The sequence below is a fragment of the Agelaius phoeniceus genome, chromosome 3 (genome assembly GCF_051311805.1).
Source record: "Agelaius phoeniceus isolate bAgePho1 chromosome 3, bAgePho1.hap1, whole genome shotgun sequence".
NCBI classification, from domain to species: Eukaryota; Metazoa; Chordata; class Aves; order Passeriformes; family Icteridae; genus Agelaius; species Agelaius phoeniceus.
The window spans coordinates 35,478,326-35,497,804 of record NC_135267.1 but is presented as its reverse complement, the minus strand read 5'-3'; the positions used below and the strand labels follow the sequence as shown (position 1 = coordinate 35,497,804).

At 37.9% G+C, this 19,479-nt stretch overlaps 1 long non-coding RNA gene across 1 annotated transcript in view; it reads left to right on the top strand.

Moving 5' to 3' along the window:
- LOC143693534 (uncharacterized) overlaps positions 1-19,479 on the top strand; it is a 243,419-nt gene that overhangs the window by 54,054 nt on the left and 169,886 nt on the right. The window lies entirely within an intron of this gene.

Below are 19,479 nucleotides of genomic sequence, written 5' to 3'. Positions count from 1 at the left end.
CTAAGCTAGTACTTTGCACAGAAAAATAGAAGGTTCTGCACAGGTTTGCATGAATTGACTTGTTCTCCACTCCAAAGAAGCTCTCCCAAGTCTCAGTTAAATGAAAAAAAGCAGGAAAATATTGAAGAAAGTATGAGACAGACCTTAAGGATTTAGAGATTGCCTATGCTTTTTGAGAGCTCTGATTTTTAGCAGATACTTTTATGTAGTAATCAGTGCTTCCATGATCTACAATAGATTGGGAAAGGAAGGATTGTCAAAAGAAACCTCAAACCAAACCAACAACAGCAACAAAACCCTCCCAACCCCAAAACTCCACCAAAGTAAAACAAAAAAATCAACAAAGAAAAAAAAACCACCCAGAAAATCAGTTTTGGATGTGATTTTTTTTGGTAAGTGTATTTATTATTATAAAAGCCACTGGTTACATTAGGTCCCAAGGCATTATTTTAGTTTATGCTTTATTTGATGGACAACAGACAATTATTTTAACAAAACAGTGTGCCTAACTGTGTACCACACCCTACTGGACTTGGTGTTTCTTGAATGTAACAGGAAATGTTCAGTCTGTAAAGCCATAGAGGAACAGAGTTTTTGCCTATGGGCTTCTGGAAATGATAGTTTTTGCAATTGCAAATTTCAAAGCAAAAGTTCTTCTGAAGTGTTTAACAGTACACAGATCAGGAAACTGATATTGTAGATTTGTTAATGATGCACATGCACAAAACTAGACCAAAATGCAGGTTGCAAAAACAGATGTTAGGTCTGTTGGTGGGTTGTATGCAGCAGCATACTGGATGTGAAATGGGTTTACATGTGTTTTTAATCAATGAATCTGTATCAAATTATTCCAATGAATGCACATCATGTGGAAGATAGTACTTTAGTGCTTCAGTGTTATTTTCAGTAAAAAAGAATAAAGCGTTGTTCTCCATCAGACTACACTTTATCTGATCTCTATTATAAGTGGTTTAATGGAAAAAGACTGACAGGGAAGTTCTCCTTATATTGAGAATTATTTTGCAGATTCAATTTTTTATTAGTCTGAAGGTACATTTACTACCAGAAGCTTTATGTGACTGAAGAAACTTGTCTTTATAAAATGGATGTAACATTTTAGGACTTTTAATCATGCTTGACTGGAAATTAGTCAATTTTTTGTGAAACAGCCTTAAACACATGGTGGATTTTTTTTTTTCCAAAATAGGAGCTTCCAAATAGGAAGTTCCACTTCTTCTAACTATGATTTTGAATGCTTAGTAATTCATATCAGTTATTCACTGCTAACTATAAACTTGTGGAACAGGAAGTGATAGGTGTTTTTCACTGTGTTTATGTATATGAACAAATTCTCCAGATACTACTGCAATGGAAATGACAGTTCAGTGAGCTAGAGTCATCCTTGCCTCATTGAAATCTGTTTAAAGCACTTTCAAATTGCATTTAGAAGGCAGTCTCTATGCTGGATGTAGCACTGCTGTAGAAAATGGCAAGCTGGAGACCACTCCTCAGCTTGACAAATGATCACACTTTGGAATACATCCCTTTGGAACAAAAACTTACATTGGTCTAATATTTTATTCTCTTTTCTGCATCTGTGTAGCAGTTTAGGAGTCTGGATGATTGCACACAGGCCTAGCACAAGGGTGTCCAGTTTCAATCAAAGTTTCTTGATCACAATTCAGAAATTATTACCAAAGGCAGAAGGAGCATTGTGCAAGACATAACATATTCACAGATTACAGCCAGATCACTTTTGGGTGTCAAGCCTGGTCAGGTTAGTCAGTTGCTAAATGGCTGGGCTTGCAATTTCCTTGTCATTTTCTCTGCTAATCTTTAAGCAAAATTCCATGACATTCCTTGTGCAAATGAATTATATTGTTCTTTTTATCAAGATGAGTTACAACATGGAGTTTCAATTGCAATGTAAAGAAGTTGTTCCTGAGGACAGGTGACATGAAGGCTTTGAAGCAAAACAAAAGGAAAGTTGATGGGGAAGTGAGAGAGAGAAGGGTATTACCTGGAAGAATTTCAGCTATTTTGTAGAACAGTCCTGTGAAAAAATGCTCTCTTGAAAGAAACAAATCTATCAGTATGACTTAAAACTAAATTTCTAAAAACTATAGCTGTTATGTTCTGCAAGAATTTAGAGATCGAAATTGCAGAGGTTTCTTATTTTACTCTACGAGATGTCAGTTACATCACAATGTAACACACAATAAAGCTTCATTTTTTGTAGAATCATAAAATAGTTTGGATTCAAAGGGACCTTAAAAATCATGAAGTTCCAACCCCTCTGCCACTGGCAAGGACACCTTCTAGTAGACCAGGCTGCTCAATTTTTGTCTTAATTTGCATGACCAGTAGGGAGAGTTGCTTAGGAAAAATCAATAATCTACTATAGTGCCTTCAGTCACCCTTATCTCAGTTTGGCTTCCAGAAGGAAAAAGTCTTCAAAGTTGAAAACTCTTAGCCACCTGGAGTACACTGCAATTAAATTAGAGGACAAAATAAAGACTGTGTCTTAATCTATGTGCGTGATTTTTGCCGGAGCCTCCAACATCCCCAAATTAGCACCATGTTCAGCTTGGGCTAGATACTGCACAGAACCACAGAAACAGTGGACTAAGGAAAAAAAAAAAGTTAATAGCAAGTATCTGGCAATCCTTTCCCACCATTTTCTATTTTATCTACAGTGGCTTGTGGAAGGGGCTATTTTATATAAACTTTATTTTATGTAAATGTTGGATATTCTGGAACAAGACTGGATGTTGCTACAATTTCTGTGTCTGCACTAGGGCACAAAGCATGACCAGTGCTGAACTCTCTAGTCTTGGCTGGACTGTCTCCTGACAATGATCTCTGGCACTAAGCCATGGCTGGGGGTTTCCTAAAGGAGTTGCCAGCTAGGCATGGATCAAGCTCATTCCAGGGACGTGCCAGCACTTAAAATGATTCATGATGTCTTTGGCCATGTTTCATTTACTGCTGGAGATGTAGCAAAGTATCTGAAGCATTGCCCTGGTCTGAGTGCACTCCAGTGCTATGTGGGAGAGACACTGTGGCGTTTGCAGTCCTGTGCATCTTATCTTTTTCCCTGTCCTCCCTCCAGGAAATCTGCTTGTGACGGAAAAGTACTGATGGTAAATTCCGGAAGCAGTTATATCTCTGCCAGTGAAACCCTGGGTATTCCAGCACAGCCAAATAAGAATGAACCCGAGGGTTTAATGGTCTGCTGTTGTTTGTGTTGCATGTGTTGAGTTATATTTGCAGTTCTCAGCTCTGAGGGCTGGAGTCATGTTCCCTTTGCATTGTGACTTCCTACCAGGTGAGACCTGTGAGCACACTGTATTCCCCTGCTATCCACACCTAGAGTCTAGGAATGATGAAATCTGATGGAAAACAGTCATGGTGGCCTCTATGCAGATGTCATAATCTGGTCTGTGTGGTTATGAGGGCTGCAGGAAACACCATGGGATCCTTGTAGTAACAACAGAGACTTACAAGCATGGGATCCAAGGATAATTATCTTCCACTTACCCTGTGCTAGTGGTAATGCATTGGTCTGATATTATTAACAAAATGTGGCAAATAAAATGTTGAGAGGAAATGGGTGTTGTCAGTGCACCAAATTTTTAGCCCTCAGATTTTTTTCTAAATGACTCCAAACACTGCTAGAGGCAATCCATGTACTTGCTTAAAAGTACTTGCACTTCAAAAATACTGATCATCCTGCTGTGTCTTTGTCAACAGTAACTGAAAAGATGAACCAAAACCATGCTAAAACACCACTTAATTCAATCTAAACCATGTTTTAAGTTTGCAAGTCCTAATCAAGGTTAACATAGCTTAAGACTGTTACAGGCAGTGGAGTAGTAAATAATAATTTGTTTCCATGATTTGTATAGACTATTGTGCTAGAAAAGTGGGAATGTGATTTCAAGTTACATGAGTTCTCCCTTGGAAAAACTCTTAATCAGTATCCATCCTCCTTCTTTACTAGCATAATTTTATCAATACTACAAATTTATTCATTATTCCTTAAGATGCATAATTTTATATCTATATATTATTTTCTTATAATGAGAATGTAGGATATCTAATGAGGAGTCCCAGGTGCAAAAGCAGAAAAAAACACCCAAAAAAATCACAAGAGGCCATAAAGTCGATTTAGAAGCACATTTTTAACTTAGTTAATACTTTTTTTTCACTTTGATATAATTTTGTGGAGGATCTAGAAATCACTAGATAATTCTTCTGAAAGATTTTTTCCCTCCTTTGATGTTTTGCCAGAGGTTTGAGAGAGGTGCTCCTTCCCCTCTCCTCAGCCCTAGTGAAACACAACTGAAGTGCTGGGTCCATTTCTGGGCTCCCCAGCAAAGATATGGAAATATTGGTGTGAGTTGAGTAAAGGGCATGAACAGAATGAAGTAGCTGGAGCATCTGATGTATGAAGAGAGACCAAGGTAGCTGGAGCCATGCACTTCTCAGTGGTATCCAGTTAAAGGATGAGAAGCTGTAGGCAAAAACCTTTTACTATGATGATTTTTGGGTGGCCCAAAGATTTTGCACAGTCTTTCTCCTTGGAGTTATTCAAAATTGAGTAACCCTAAACCCCCTAACCCCATAGAAGTTCCACTCTTAAACACTGCCATCCTACAGCCTCAGGGGTTTACCAGCACATGACCCCACCACAGCATCACAGAAGCTGACCGAAAACAAGCAATCCAAGCCCTATCCCTAACATAGAATGGTTCTGGGCAGCCCATGCTCCTTGATTCTCCTGGCTTAGACTAGTCAATATTCAAAGAGGCCTTCTGACCTCATCTACTCTCTGATTCTGTAAAATTGATTTGAGTGAGAATCCCAACAGTCAAGGATCTCTTTCTTGTTGTCATACTGATACTTTGCCCTGAAACAAATTCCCATACTTGCAGTTCTCATAGAGTTTCAAAAATCCTACTAAATGGGCTGATATTGCCAGTCTATGATTTGCCTTTTTGGGACTCCATGCTAAACACAGTACATGAATACACAGAGTCTATATCTGTGTGAGCAAATCAGTCGTGTGATTCTCTGGCGCTGAGGCAAACTGGAATGAATTGATTGGTATTCACACTGTTCAGCTGTCCTACCTTCCAAAGAGGATGGCCCCATCCCAGCTGCCTACTGGAGTGCTTGGCCCATTCCTGCTCTTACACCATACCCAGGCATTCTCTTGGATGGGACTAGTAATGTACTGGGATCATTTCAGCTATTTAGCAGTGTAAGTTACCAGTTGCCAGCCTTTGGAAAGCATTGCATAATTTCTAAGTGTAGAGCCACTCATTCAGATCTATGTTCTGTTTTTAAAACATTGTTGTATCAATTAAAAAAATAAAGGATAAAACAGTAATGCTTTAGTAAAATGAGCTCAGAAAATAGAAGGAAAAAAATGCAATCCCTATCCTCATTTCTGTGCTATATGACAACAATTTCATGGTCTGGATCATCCCTCAGGTTTGTGCTCAAGTCTCCCTGGAGGCTTTTTGAAGATCAGGATCCTTTTCCTGTGTGAGTTTTCTCCAGAATTAAAGAGATTTATCTCCGAACCAGGATAACTCATTGTGAATTTGGCTGATTCCTCAGTGAACCCAAACTATCTCCTGACTCTCACTAGGAATGACTGAATTCCCATCTCTTCCTGTCTTCTGCTCAGAAACTTCCTGTGTGGGCCCATTCTAAATATTCCTGCTGGTGCCTTGGCTTCTTTGTTTTGCCTCTGAAAATTCTGCACTTTTTGAGGTCTTTTTTTTCCCTTGCAAATTAAATGACTTTCTGATTTAGGCTTTCTCCCTTGCATACTAACCATCTAATGAATATAGCCATTAATTGCCTTATATTGTAACAACCCATCATTCTGGTGGGGATTTTCTGGAGCAGCAATTCTCAACCCTTTGTAATCCATGGCAAACTCCTCTATTCTGAAAACAATCAAAAGATGCCTTAGCCATTTAAAAAAATAAAAAAAGAAGAAAAAGTGCAGTACTACTGTGACAGGTTTTATTTGCAAATAAAAACGAGTAAAGCTAAAATAAATGTCTATTCATTTTTTTTAACTTTATTTTTTGTGTGGATAAAATCATATATACATATATTTCTCCCCTCCCCAGACTTAAACACACTATTACTTTGTGAATTGCCTTCTAATATTCTACGACAATAGGGACCAAAGACTGGGAGAAAACTTTTAAATAAAAAAGAAGAAATACACATGCTAGGAACATTGAGCTAAATGTTGTACATGAGTACACAACTGAATGTCCAAAGAGATTTTGAGTCTAAAAGTACAAATAAAGACCTATGAGACTAATTAAAATAAATAAAATAGGGAAAGGCGAGGGGAAAGGGAAAAGGAAAGGGGAAAGGGAAAAGATGGGAGAGATCATGATACGTAATAGTTCTTTTATACGGTCTAGATAATATCTTTAGACAGTATGTGTGTATAAAAAAAATGCATTCGTATTGGCAAACAAATATTTATGTGCAAAACTGAAAAAATGGATTCGTTTATTTCAGGCAGTGTTTCAAAAATCTGTTTCATCACAGTTATCAAGAGTATCTTCCAACAAAAGCAACTTCCTTCAGATACTAGGTTAGAATTGTCTTGAAATAAATGTTTATCTTCTTACATTATAGCCCCTTTTTGATGTAATTATATTTGAAACTTTTGTGGCAATTTGGATTTTTTGGCAAGGTATTAATGGTACATGAAGATGTCAGCTGTTTCCCATTCTCAGCTTTGTATTATCTCATAGGTTTCTATCTCTTTTTCTCTCATCCTTTAATTTGCAGGCATTTTGTTCTAGATTAAAAATGTTTGTGTACACCTTTGGGATAATTCATCTTGATGCTGAGAACATTTAACATTTCTTTTCCTTAATAAATAAAACATGGGATGTGTCGTTCCATTCTTAGAGTTTGACTCTAGGTCCTCACCTGATTCCAGTTAGCCAAAAATAGATGATTCATTCATGGGGGGGGAAGGCTGAGTAGTCAGCAGATTTTCTGAGAGACAGGTAGAAGGTGAAAACTCACTGTATTTTAATATTCTGTAGGCAGTACTATGTGATATTGCTTCAAGTATGTTCATTGACCTGGTCAGAGAGGTGGAGCTGCTGGATAACCATGGTGTGAATAACTATAGGAATCCAGGAGATCAAAGAGCTCTCTGCTGTTTAAAAAGCTCTTCTCAGGAGAGAAAGGAGTGGGGAATGGGGTCAATTCTTAGATGTTGCTCCTGTTGAGAACAGACAGTGATGGAAGAGAAGGCATCCTCTGGTGAAAGAAACCAAAAGGCTTTTTTTTTTTGTTTTCTCTTGTAGGGTCTGCTCAATGTTCTTTATTCTCTGCCAAAATAGAAACTTTGTATTGCGTCTTCTCTGCCCTCAGGCCTTATATGTCTAATTTATTTCATTTTTTAATTGTTTATTTTTGGTACTGTGAAGCTTGGTGTCAATCCACTAGGCTAAAAATCCTAAGAGTGTGTTCCCTCTGGAAGGATGGAGTGCTGTGTTTTTGTACAAAGATAGAGTTTCAGTGTCTCACCTGTCTAGATTCACGTATGCTCAGTATTGTACTTACTTTTCCTTTGTATATGGGTGAAAAGGTGTGAGAAAAGAAACTGTGTTAAGTGAGATAATCTTTTAGTAAATCCCCAGTATAGCTGCACAAAATGATCAGCAGCTGTAACCCAATTAAATGTAGCAATTTCACAGTACACTACTGCTCACTAGAGAGTATATACTGATATTGTCTGAGTATTCAGCCAAACCATTTTGTATCACTGCTTGCAAACTTCTCCTCAGGAATATTTAAAATTTGGCTAGAGCTCCTCAAACACAAAGGGAAGATGAGAGGGAAGAGAAAAAGCAAAGGAACATAGTGCAAGGAGAGCCAATTAGTAAGTAAATCCACTCTGTCTCTTGAACACAAAGTAATCGCTTCACAGGTGTGCACAGAAGAAGTTGCAGTTATAACATAACTAGAAGGTTAACTATTTAAAAGGTCTTCTCAAAGAACATTTAGATTAAGGAGCCTTTCTTCTTCAGTTCAAAGCTCCTGCTGCTGGTTTATGAGTCCAAAGTGAGGAACCAAGCTATTCCTTGTTTAATGTGATCATTTTAATAGCTAACCCATTTCTAACTTTGCTTTTCTAGATATCATGGCTCCAATCTCTGCTGATCTGGCTGCTTTTTTGCATGCCCATATATATGTGTCATAAAAGTATTTGGCTAACAATTACTGGGGTGAGGAGAAAACACCCCTAAAATACTCTTGCAAGGCTGAGGTTATATATTTCTCACCAGCATATTCAGTATGAGACATGCCAAGAGACATCTTTAATGTAATAAAGATGTAACCATTGATAAATGGTTTACAAAACAATATAACAACATTCATAGAAACTTCTGATTATATGAAAGAAAATTTGAAAATCAACTTTGTTTGTTAATTTCCATTTATATTTGAAAATCTGTGTCTTACCTCCATTGATGTACTGTGATTTTTGTCCTACTCATCTGCCAGACAATCTCAGGAAGGCTCAACCAAAGGGTGAAAAGCAGGACTCCTACTTTTGTCAATTAGTGAAAGAGAGCATTTAAAGCCATGTGTCTTCTTCTGTCCACATCTCCTGCTGAAATCACTTACTGGCAGTCATCTTGCAAACATGGGATGCAAACAGAGGACTTTTAATATTTGTGCAAATTCTCCTGTGCTTCCAGTCCCTTAGCATATATTGTGTAGAACTGCAGGTCTCTGCAAAGACACATCTTTAGCCTGTGGTTATGTGGCACAATACCATATATGAAGAAGAAGGCAGAGAAAAGAGCACAGATCACTGCAGAACTCTGCTTTTTGCTCTAGTTTTCTGAGGCAGATGTAAAGCAGTAACATATCAAATCCTGTCAGAGCCTTGATTTCATCAGTGGTGCTTGGTTGCTGCTTAATTAACACACTTTACGACATTCTGAACACCACATGGAGCAGGAGTCACAATCTTACGTATGGGGCAATGAAACAACAGCAGACAGGGGTTTCTATCCTGAATTTTGTTTCTGTAGAATGTCCTTGTTCCATAATCACTCATTTCTGTAAATAAATCATACAACTCTCACTCCCCAATAAAGTATTTACCAGCCCGAGGTTATCAACACTATTGTTTTTTCTCATTTCTTTATGTCCATATGGTAAAATTCTAGTATAAATTTTATTTTATCCTTTACAGACCTCTGTTTCAGTTCATTTTAAGTGACTAATTTGCCTAAATAGCCTTCAGTTTGACTTGGAACTTTTTCAGCTGAACATGGTAAGAAAATAAAAGAATGTATATGATCTGTTTAAATAATTGCCCCTTAACATCTCCAAAACTATGCAGAATATTTTTCTAAGCAGCAATAATGCCCAGTACTTTTCTGCCTATTTTTGTCCTTTGTCCTCATTTCTGTAACTGAGCCCACTGTCATCTGGTAGAAATATTTACCAGTAGGATCTGAATTGGCCTGGTAACAGAGAGAGCACATCTGGAGTCTAGACTCAGCGGCTCTATGGGCAGGGTCATATCTCTGCGCTCCATCAGCCCCAGCGCCTATTTCTGTTTACATAGGTGGTGTGCAGCATCATCTGTTTCACTTGTCAGACACTGCCAGCCCCCAGCCACCCCCTCCCCTTCTCCCTGACCCTCCACCATCCCACCACTATCAGCTGGAGACAGGAAGCAGGGGACCACTGGCACACACAACGGGAGAAGAGGGGAAAGAAAATCCCTGGATCTTATAAAATCCAGCATTGTCTGTGTATCTAAGATACAGTTCAGCTCCACGAGATTCAGTTGAGAGCAGTACCTTTGTCTGATATGGCAGAAGGCTGCATCAAATATGCAAGGGACAGAATAATCTCTTGGTAGATGAGGAAGTATGCTCTAAAGTCTTTAAAAGCTCTTTTGGTTTGATTTTTTTTCTCCTCTTCTAATTGAAAGTGTGTTCTTCAACCGCTTGGACTTCAAAACTAGAAAGTGTTGTAATATTTACTGAGTACTACTCTTTACCTGAAGAAAGGGACTAAAATAAGCTTAGAAAATGTGTCATGGCAAAAAATATAGTCAAAAGAGATTGATGTGACAAGAATTATGTCTTATAACACCAAGATACTTAAATTTCTGTAATGTGTGAGGTAGCTTGTGTGTGTTTGAGGATAAGAGTTATGCAATACTTCATTAATGCTTCTTTAAAACTAGATTATAGAATTTTCTTTTCATCACTCATTGAAAAATGAGTCAGTCCCAAAGAGTAGGAACTATCTCATCAAAATATTAGTATGTTGTGGTTGGTTGACCTTGGCTGGATGCCAGGTGTACACCAAGCTGCTTTATCACTTCCCTCCTCAGCAGCATGAGGGTGGGGGTGAGAATATAAGACAAACAAAACTTAAGGGTCAAGATAAAGGCAGCTTAATAAACCAAAAGCAAAGGGCAAGCACGGAAGCTGAGGAAAAGTAAAGATTTGTTCTGTACTCCTGTATTCACTTCTACTTCCTGAGAAGTAGGGTTTCTTACTTTGGAAGACAAATGTGAATGCTTCATGCCCCTCCTTTCTTCCCAGGCTTAACTCATGATTTTCTTTACCTCCTCCATCCCACAGGAGGAAGGGGAATGGAAGGGGACGGTGGTCACTTGGTCACAATTTGGCTCTGACATTCCTTCCTCCTCAGGGTGAGGGACTACTCACACTCTTCTCCTGCTCCAACACAGAGTCCCTCCCACAGGAAACAGTTCTCTACAAACTTCTCCAACATGAGTCCTTCCCATGGGCTACAGTTCTTCATTAACTGCTCCAGTGTGAGTTCCTTCCATGGGGTGCAGTCCTTTAGGAACAGGCTGCTCCAGTGTGAATCCCCCATGGGTTCCTGACAGCAAACTTGCCGCAGTGTGGGCTTCTCTCTCCAAAGAGACACAGGTCCTGCCAGACCCTGCTCTAGTGTGGGCTTCCCACACAATCACAGCCCCGTTTGGGGATCCCGTGCTCTGGTGTGGGGCCCTCCACAGGCTGCAAGTGGGTGTCTGCTCCTCTATGAACCTCTATGGGGACACAAGGGGCACAGCTGCTTCACCAAGAGCTGTATAAGAATCTGCTCTGGTGCCTGGAGCAACTGCTCCTCCTCCTCCTTCACCAACCCTGATGTCAGCAGAGTTGTTCATCTCACATATTCTCACTCCTCTCTCTGGCTGTTGATAACTGCATCATCCCAGAGGTGCCACCATCCTCACTGATGAGCTTGGCCTTGGTGGATCCATATCAGAGCTGGTGGGTATTGCCTCTGTTCAGAGAATTGTTTAAGAAAAAGACATAACCCACACAAAAACAATCACACATTAATGTCATGCCCACTTCTAGAGTCTGGTAGGGAAGTTGCACAACACACCTTTGGGGCTTTGTCACCAGGAGGTATGCACAGCTTGAGCTAAATCCTCAGACTGGTGAGAGGAAGGTAACACTTTAAATCTTACGTGGATTGGCACAGTACAGCCCCTCTTGAGTACAGTACTGTTGCTCTGAAAACAATGAGCAAGCATTTATAAGAGATGTGTGCCTCTGTTTCATTCATGATGTGTAAGCAGGTCCTCCTATTGTAAAGAGGAATTCTGTTCACAGAGAGTATGAACAGACAAATTTCTACAATCACAGTTTTATCAGTAAACATTATCTCTTGTCTGAATACTTAGAGCTAAGCCATTCTGCTTGAATGGGAACACACAGAGATTTGTTAAAGATGTGTGTGAGATACTCTACTGTTTTTTGCATCAGCATAATCATGTTAAAGATTTGCTTTAGTTGCTGGGATAGATTCTGTCATCATCACTAAGAGTTGTACAGTCTTCTTCAGTGTTATGGACCTGCATAAAGTTAATGAGTTGAAAAAGTGCTTGCAAAGTATTTTGTTATTGGTGATGTGGCAAAAGTCAGAAACAATCCTCCTTGACTCAGCCTGCAGAGTGGCTGGCAGACCAGGCAATATTTGTTTTTCTTTTTTTAAAAGTACTTTTTAATCTCATAAACTCTGAATAAAATTTTGTAAAGTGAGACTTTCTGACAATATTCAGTGAATGTTGGAGGCGGTGTTAATACATCTTTTGACTTTAATTGGAGCAGAGCTTAGCTGATGCCAAGTATTTTTGAGATGTCTCAACATCACTTTAAAAGTATCACTTCTGAAAACATTTTTTTTCCAACAAAACAGTGTTCTTTTCAAAGCTGAGGGCCAAACATTGTGAAGTCTACAAAAGAATGGTTTATTAGGTTTGAATTTCCCTTTCAAACACATTGGTTTGGACAATCTGACAAAACAAAGCTAGTTGGATCCTCCATAAAAGAGAAAACTTAATTCAGATCTTATATCACAAATCTTGGATGTAATATTTTCCTGTATAAAAAAGTGAAAATTGCTCCCTTTACGATACAAGAGATTAGTTTATGAAAATATAATACCCAGAAATTACTTGAACATATTTTTAACATACATCATATCATCACAATATTTCCATGGATTTCTACGATAATTCCACAAGTGTGTGTTAAGAAAGCTCTCAAAAAGTTACAGAAAGTAAAAGAAAAATAGTTACAAAGTATGTTTTAAAAAATTATATCTGTATTACTGTAATTACATAATATCATGTAGAGCTAGCTGAAGGAATATGATTCAGTTCACAAAGCTTAGTTGTGATAAAGATCTCACATTATTGTGAAATGCTGAGAAACACTCCTTCCCTAAGATAGTTTTATTATTACTGAAAACACTGCCAGACTAAGGTAGAAAATAATTGGCTGCCAACAGAAAACAAAGCAGGATGTATTTGAAATTGATCTTTTCACTCAGTCATCTGTATTCATCTGGTCACTGCGGATGGTGTTAATAACCTCACACGTAACGTGATTAACTGGGGCTTGCATATGAGGGCTCTATGGATGTAGAGCTATCAATCTGCTCATTCTCATTGTCTTTTTCTGTCTATTGCTTTTGCTAGCGGTGGCAATGAGGTGCAAGCCCTGTGAGAAGAAGCTGGAGGAGCTGGGATTGTCTAGCCTGGAGAAAAGGAGGCTCAGGGAGGGCCTTATCACTCTCTACATCTTCCTGAAAGGAGGGTGTAGACAGATCTCCTAACAAGTGACAGGACAAAAGGAAATGTCCTTAAGTTCCACAGAGGATGTTTAGATTGGGTATTAGGAAAATTTCTTTGCTGAAGAGGTGGTTAGCTGTTGGAACAAGGTACCCAGGGAAGTGGTGGAATCCTTGGAAGTTTTTTGAAAAACATGGATGTGGCTTTTGGGTACACTGTTGTGAACAATTGGACACGGTGACCTTAAGGATCTTTCTCAATCAAAATAATTTTATCGAGGAATCACAGAATTAATTCCTTGTCTAGCATAGAAATTATGAATCTATGATTCTAAATATTAGAAGCTCTCAGGATCAAAACCAGCTCTTTTACCTCTGAGTGAATGAAGAAGAACTTCCTTCCTTCCTGTTTCCACAATGTCACAAATATTATTTTCTCTTGAAAGCAAAAAATTTTGAGTCTTTATTTTTCTCCCCCTTTTCCTATGATAAACTCAGAGAAGTAAGAAACAGGCTGTACTTTTTCAACACACATTGAATGGAGGCGTTAGAAGATCATATATATATATATATATATATATATATCCATACACATATATATGCAGCATGTCTCAAAATCCTCTCAGGGAGGTGAAAATATACTTTGCAATGTGTGAAGGTAAATATTTCAAAAGATCCCATGGTCAGATTTTTTTTGCTTGATTCTGAAAAAAGGCCAACATTTCTAAAGTACTCATGGAACTTTGCAATGCTCATTGCAACATCTGTGGGCAGGTTTTTATAAAATGATTGGTACCTAGGGTGCAATTAATGCCCCAGAGTCTAGCAATCTGTTTTGGCATTAAAAAGAAAACTGAGAAGTTTAGAAATCACTAAGGAATGAAAGAAACACTGAGAAACTGCTAGAAAGTATAGACTGTTTATTTTGAGTAGCAATGAAAAGTTACCTTGATTGCCTTGATACTTTCCAGAAAAAGGCTGGCTATGGAGTTAAAATTATCCTATAGAAATAGAGGTGGCATGAAACTACTAAAACTATAAGCCTAAACCAGGAAATAGTAACATTTCATCAGGATAACCCCTTGGTGGTGGAGGAGCTGCTGAGTTGCAACATTGGAACCTCTGTGGTGTGTCTCTCAAAAGTGAGCTCAGGTAATATGACTGCAGCTCTCAAATGCTTGGAAGGTATTCAGGGGACACAAAGGGAGGGAGTGGACAAAGAATATGCTCAGAGTGTTTTGCTGATGCAGCTGACCACCTTCAGTCAAGTTATTCCATCAAACACTTTTTCTTGACATGCTAACCCCTCTGCCTCAAATCTCTGTGTATTTTTTTAACATGAGCAGCATGTGTGAACAGCATTGGGGTGAGGCACACAAGGGCAGAGGTCAGTGGGAGGGACCTGTCACTATTTAGCTTCCAGGAAAAGAGGATTAGAATAAAAATTTGACAAAACGGAGAGCTTTGAGAAGAATAGCCATGAGCAGTCAGATTTCAAAACTTTTAGTTGTCTCATTTAATCAAAGTCAAAAGAATCCAAAACAATTACAATGAATGGTGGGAGAAGGAAACAGGGACTTTCTAACTTGATGGTCTTGGCATAGTAGGCACGCTTATTTCTAGGCCACCCTTGAAAATCTGGCTCAGCTAACAAGGGTGGGAAATCATAGCCATGTAAAAACCCTTTATTCTCAGACATTACATGAAGCGAGTCATAGATCTCAGTCGCATTTCTGTGGGCAAACCCCTCTGCATTTAAACATACCCTCACAGTGGACAGCACATGGCACTTGGCACACACCCCACACTTCAAGTGGGATACAAGGACAATATTGGTATGGTAACTCCTGGAAGTAATCATAAGTTCCAAATTTTTCCTCAGTCTGGCAAAAATGGAAAGATGCTTGAAGTCAAAGCACCCAAAAGGAATGAACTTCCCCAAAGACTTCAAATTACACAGTTACTCTGGCAATTTTTACTGTGGATAAATTCATGAATTTTAGAGAGGGTCGTGAAGGTAGTGGATGTGGCCATAATTTTGGCCTGCTTTGGAAAGTGTGGAACCAGATGTGGAAGTTAATGTAGAAAAGGAACGTTGAAGGAGTATAAACAGATGGCAAATAAAATAAGACCTTTCTGTCTCATATTTATGAAGAAGTCACATGTAAGAAAATGAACTTCTAAGAACCCACTGTGAGCAATGAAATAGGAGAGTCTGGAAGAAAGAATCTGGGACTGATCCTATTAAATAAACTCCAGTGTCAAAGAGTATCGTGGGATGTATTGCTCAAGAACAATAAATCCAATCACAAAGATTTCTGTCGCCAAGATTTAGTATCTACAGTATGATGCACATACTGCTGGATTAGCTCTAGCCTGCAGACCAGCTGATAGTTCTGTGTAAAAAGGACTTTTTTTGGCCAGCATATCAACTGAAAAGTCTTACTTTCCATTGAAACCATTTGAAATTCAGTATTTTTCATCCAGCCCAATGCTTTACTGTGTACAGTAAAGGATTTCCCTTAGGATTTTCTTTCCTTTACATGGTAAAGGGTCCTGGTTCAGAGCTCTTGCTCTCTAACTAAAAAATCACCAATTTTAATTTAATTCAGACAAGAAAAATATTTGTTCATTATGAATTAAAAGGTGATAAAGTGTTTCTACCACAACATTATTAAAAAAAAAATCAGTGAAATTCAATGATGATTCAAATATTGAGAGAGGCTTTATTTTAATATTTACATTCATATTGATGCTGCTGTAGGGACTGACATTATACTTTTGTAACTTGAAGGCCAAAATGAACCCACAGCATTTTTAGTTTAACTGATAAGACAGACATTTACATTGCATTTCTTTACCAATATGTGACTCCTTTAACTATATATTCTGATAGAAGAAAAATACATGTGGTAGAAATTCTTTGTTGAAATAGCATGTCAATTATTATAAAGTTATAAATGCTTTAGAAATGAATTACTGTCGAACATATGTTCACTCAAGGCTCTGAGTTGAAAAAGGTAGTAAATATGCTGCATGAAGAATGATCATGAAAATAAAGAAAGAAATATCTGGACATAATTACCTAGTTCAATTTTAACTTTCCTCACTAACTAATGCAAACATCTCAATTTACGCAATCCACAGGGTTTGCTACGTTTATACAAAATTGTAACAATAAAAGATCTAAACCCTGAAATAGATGTAAAACACAAGCAAGTAATAGAGGTCATGTTACAGCAATATTGACACTGAACCTTTAGTGCAACTTTACATTTAAAATTTTACCATATCTCTTAATTTTTTACTTATGGGACACAGTGAGCTCTTCATGGTTTCTAGAATTTGTCCAGAATTAATTAACTATTAATGTCTGTTAGACTCTTACAGAAAAAGATAATACTGACACTTAAAATACAGCAGATTTACAGGAAGTAAGGGAACTTAAAATGGGCAAGGTATGAAATCTTTTGTTTCATCTTTAAAAAGAGGGAAATATCATACCTCACAGAAGGCCATTAAAATATAGAACGGAAAGAGGTAGAAATACTGAGAAAATTTCCTAGTTTGGAAAATATTTGTGCAACAGCATGTGAGAATCAGCATTATGTAATTTCTATCTTTTGTATATGTAAAACCTCTTTTGATGATAAAAATTTGGCCAGCTGGGGGACAATTAAGTTGTGTTTTTCAAGAGTATTCTTATTCCTCTTAGGTTAAAAAGTATATGTCAAATCTTAAGTGCAATGATGATTAGGTTGAATGCAGTGTTAACCTCAAGGTTTATCTAGGCTAAAGAATACCTTCTTAGTTGTTTGACTCTCATAACACCAAACACCCTAAAACCTGACCTTGTTTCAAAGAAGATAGAGGGTAAAAGCCTAGTCAGTAGAGTTTAGTTAGTGACAGAAATGGGCTTCAGCTGAAAATGACTTCACAGGACTCGGGTTGGGTGTGTGTCAAGCACATATTATCACTCTGTGCTGGAAGGAGGCACAAGGAAGGATCATGTTGCATGCAGAATCATAGAACCTCAGAATGGCTGAGGTTGGAAGAAACTTCTGGAGGTCCTCTGGTGACCTGGTACACCCTGTTTCCCATAACCACGTCCATACATCTTCTGAATATCTCCAGGGATGGACATTCCATGACATCTCTTGACAACCCGTTCCAGTGCTCAGTCACCCTCCCAATAAAAAGATGTTTCTTTGGGCTCAGACAGTGCGCCTGTGTTTCAGTTTGTGCCTGTTTCCTCTTATCACTGGGATTGGAGTGTGGCTGAAAACAGGGAAGAGGTTTCTGACCAGAGAACCCACATGTAGAACAGGCAGGTGGGGCTGCAAATCAAGCCTTGGTGAGCATGGCCACCAAGCATGGGGAGCCATATCCATGCTTGTGATGGAATTCTTGCTCATCCTAATCTGTAGCAATGATCCTGAACTGTTTTTTTAATGCACAGGTAGAGACTCTGTGAAGGCACAGAGGACAGCAGTGCTGTCAGTGTACTACAATGCATTGCTTTCATATGTTTATGTGTTTTCTCAACTGAGCAATAGACTGGGAAGGACCAACGTGGCCTTGACTGGTCAGTAGCTTTCCAGAAAAAAAATTTCCTTGGAAAAACATTCTTTTTTTCTTTTCTTTTCTTTTCTTTTCTTTTCTTTTCTTTTCTTTTCTTTTCTTTTCTTTTCTTTTCTTTTCTTTTCTTTTCTTTTCTTTTCTTTTCTTTTCTTTTCTTTTCTTTTCTTCTTTTCTTTTCTTTTCTTTTCTTTTCTTTTCTTTTCTTTTCTTTTCTTTTCTTTTCTTTTCTTTTCTTTTCTTTTCTTTTCTTTTCTTTTCCTTTTCTTTTCTTTTCCTTTTCTTTTCTTTTTTCTTTTCTTTTCTTTTTTCTTCCTTCCTCTCTCTCCCTCTCTCTCTTTCTCTTCCCATTCCTCATTCCTCTATACTATCTATAGGACCACATTCCTTCCTCTGCTTCCAAATTTTAGTTTTGAGATGTTAAAGTACATCACTGATCTTCTTCATGTCTCCTCCACAGAGAGCTCCTACTAAGCCTCCATAATACTTCTCCAGTTGGGGTCAAGGGATGGGATTTGCTCAGAAGTAGAGGGTAGCAGTGGACCTGTGATAGACTACAGTACACACAGCATAGGTGAAGAATTGAGCATTTAGATTTGAAGGACAAAATAATAAGTGAAATATTAAAAAAATTGAATTTGATTCAAGGGGGCCTTGATGTGGCAAAAAATCCAAAAGTCTTTGCAATGACCTAAGTATTGAATTTACTGATGAACATTAGACATATTATGTTCATTTAGCTAATGTACATTAGACATATAAACATTTTTTAATGAGAATTGGGTGTTTCTAAAAATTGATACTTTAAAGCTTTTATCATTGGACTTCTACCCAGGGTCATTTGGCAGTATGAATGAGTAATAATTTTTCATGATTTATACCATTACAATATAAATATTATGAATATTTCTGTTAATTAAGCCAGTAGTTTGAAAATAAATTCTTTGATCCACTAGTATGTCAAAAGTCCTGTTTCCCAATGCTAAAGTGGCAAATGACAACATGACTCTGTAGGAAGAGCAGTCTTAGTCTTTACGGAACATCAGAGGACACAAACACTGAGCTTGCTGTGTTGGTTAATATATATTTTAAGTACAGTTATTTTCTTTTCCCCTATATTCTTCAGTAAAAGCATTTCATAAGTATAACTTTTCGCTTCGAAAATTTTGATTTGGCCTTTTTTCCCCCCTAATACTAGAAAGGTTAATGCATTTGTTTATCTATGTATGGGTATATGGTATTGGGAAACCAGGGAAATATTTTGTCTGGAGCCCTGGCATTCTTCAGTATGTGTGCATCTGGGTAAGCTTTCCTCTAAACTCATTATGAACAAACAGCAGTGCTTCAGTACATCTTATGCTTGCTTTTTTCTTCACCTATTTGGTTAACACTTTCTCCCATCCATGTCAAATGCTGCTTGGATAATCTGGTAGAACCAGGCACTCTGACTTGTCCACCAAATACAGATAGGGATCAGACTTCAAGATCTACAGCAGCTTGTCATTGTTTTTAATTGTTAAAATCTGGACAGCTAAGAACCTTTCTAGAAGCAGATTATTCTCTCACAATGCTTCTTCTGTCTTCCCCCTTTCTAAAGAGTAATTGTCATTGTTATCAGTGAATGAATCTTTTGTTGACTCACATAATTTCACAATTGAAAATATAATAAAAATAAATATAATGCAGATGTAATGGACCTCTGCTCTTACAAATAGCTTATAATTATATACAAATATCTTTATTTTAAAG